The sequence below is a fragment of the Vigna umbellata genome, chromosome 7 (genome assembly GCF_029865625.1).
Source record: "Vigna umbellata cultivar VRB3 chromosome 7, Vumbellata_1.0, whole genome shotgun sequence".
Taxonomy (NCBI): Eukaryota; Viridiplantae; Streptophyta; class Magnoliopsida; order Fabales; family Fabaceae; genus Vigna; species Vigna umbellata.
In genome coordinates this window covers 49495803-49498677 of record NC_142171.1, presented here as the reverse complement: position 1 = coordinate 49498677, position 2875 = coordinate 49495803, and positions in this window count along the sequence as shown.

The following is a 2875-nucleotide window of genomic DNA, read 5'->3' as shown; positions in this document are numbered from 1 at the left end:
CACTTCGTCCACTTCCTCTACTTCGTCAACTTCGTCCACTTCGTCCTGTTTGTCAACTTCGTCCATTTCGTCCACTTCGTGCACCTCCTCCACTTCGTCCACTTCTTCCACTTCCTCCACTTCCTCCACTTCGTCTACTTCTTGCACTTCGTCCACTTCGTCCTGTTTGTCAACTTCGTGCATTTCGTCCACTTCGTCCACTTCCTCTACTACCTCCACTTCGTCCATTTCGTCCATTTCGTCCATTTCGTCCACGTCGTCCACTTCCTCTACTTCGCCCACTTCATCCACCGCGTCAACTTCCCCCACTTCCTCCACTTCCTCCATTTCCTCAACTTCCTCCACTTCCTCCACTTCGTCAACTTCATCCACCTCCTCCACCTACTCAACTTCTTGCAGTTGCTCCACTACCTCCACTTGGTCAACTTCGTCCACCTCCTCCACTTACTCCACTTCGTCAACTTCGTCAAATTCGTCAACTTCGTCAAATTCGTCAACTTCGTCAAATTCGTCAACTTCGTCCACGTTGTCAACTTCGTCCATTTCGTCCACTTCGTGCACCTCCTCCACTTCGTCAACTTCCTCCAGTTCGTCCACTTCGTCCACCTCCTCCACTTCCTTCACTTCCTCCACTTCGTCCACTTCCTCAACTTCCTCCACTTCCTCCACTTCCTACACTTCGTCAACTTCGTCAACTTCCTCAACTTCCTCCACTTCCTCCACTTCCTCCACTTCCTCCACTTCGTCCACTTCGTCCACTTCGTCAACTTCTTCCACTTCGTCAGCTTCTTACACTTCCTCCACTTTCTCCACTTCCTTCACTTCGTCTACTTTGTCCACTTCGTCTACTTCGTCCACTTCATCAACTTCTTCCACTTCGTCAACTTCCTCCACTATCTCCACTTCCTCCACTTCCCGCACTTCGTCCACGTCGTCCACTTCGTCGACTTCTTCCACTTCCTCCACTTCCTCAACTTCCTCCACTTCCTCCCCTTCGTCCACTTTGTCAACGTCGTCCACTTTGTCAATTTCGTCCACTTCCTCTACTTCGTCAAGTTCCTCCACTTCGTCCACTTCGTTAACTTTGTACACTTCGTCAACTTCGTCAACTTCCTTCAATTCCTCCACTTCCCTCACTTCGTCCACTTGGTCCACTTTGTCCACTTCCTCCACTTCGTCAACGTCGTCCACTTCGTCAACTTCTTCCACTTCGTCAACTTCGTCCACTTCCTCCACTTCCTGAAATTCGTTCACTTCCTCCACTTCCTGCACTTCCTCCACTTCCTGCACTTACTCCACTTCTTCCACATCTTCCACTTCCTCCACTTCGACAACTTCGTCCACTTCATCCACTTTGTCAACTTCGTCAACTTCGTCCACCTCCTCCTCTTCCTCCACTTATTCAACTTCTTCCACTTCGTCCACTTCGTGATCTTCGTCCACTTCCTCCACTTAGTCCACTTAGTCCACTTCGTCCACTTCCTGAACTTCGTCCACTTCGTCGACTTCCTACACTTCCTCCACGTCGTCCAGTTCGTCCAATTCGTCCACTTCCTCCACTTACTCCACTTCTTCCACATCTTCCACTTCATCCACTTCGATAACGTCGTCCAATTTGTCCACTTTGTCAACTTCGGCCACCTCCTCCACTGCCTCCACTTACTGCACTTCTTCCATTTCGTCCACTTTGTTCACGTCGTCCACTTCGTCAACTTCGTGCATTTCCTTTGCTCGAGTCCACTTCGTACACTTCCTCCAGTTCCTCCACTTCGTCCACTTTTTCCACTTCTTCAACTTGGTTCACTTTGTCAACTTCCTCCACTTCCTACACTTCTCCACTTCATAAATTTCGTCCACTTCGTCCACTTCCTCCATTTCGTCCACTTCATCCACTGCGTCAACTTCCCCCACTTCCTCCACTTCCTCCATTTCCTCAACTTCCTCCACTTCGTCCACTTCGTGGACTTCGTCCACCTCCTCCACCGACTCAACTTCTTGCAGTTGCACCACTACCTCTACTTCGTCAACTTCGTCCACTTCCTCCACTTCGTCCACTTCGTCAACTTCGTCCACTTCGTCCACTTCGTCAACTTCGTCCACTTTGTGCACTTCGTCAACTTCGTCAAATTCGTCAAATTCGTCAACTTCGTCCACCTCCTCCACTTCCTCCACTTTCTCCACTTCTTGCGGTTCCTCCACTTCGTCAACTTCGTCCACTTCCTCTACTTCGTCAACTTCGTCCACTTCGTCCTGTTTGTCAACTTCGTCCATTTCGTCCACTTCCTCCACTTCGTCGACTTCTTCCACTTCCTCCACTTCCTCCACTTCGTCTACTTCTTCCACTTCGTCCACTTCGTCAACTTCGTCCACTTCGTCAACTTCCTCCACTTCCTCCACTTCCTCCACTTCCTTGACTTCCTCCACTTCTTCCACTTCCTCAACTTCCTCCACTTCCTCCACTTCCTACACTTCGTCAACTTCGTCCACTTCCTCGACTTCCTCCACTTCGTCCACTTCGTCCACTTCGTCAACTTCTTCCACTTTGTCAACTTCTTCCACTTCCTCCACTTTCTCTACTTCCTCCACTTCCTCCACTTCCTCCCCTTCCTCCACTTCGTCCACTTCGTCTACCTCGTCCACTTCGTCAACTTCTTCCACTTCGTCAAGTTCCTCCACTATCTCCACTTCCTCCACTTCCCGTACTTCGTCCACTTCGTCCGCTTCGTCAATTTCGTCCACTTCGTCCACTTCCTCCACTTCCTCCACTTCCTCCACTTCGTCAATTTCGTCCACTTCGTCAACTTCGTCCACTGAGTTCGTCCCCTTCGTCGACTTCCTCCACGTCCTCCACTTCCTGAACTTCGTCCACTTTGTC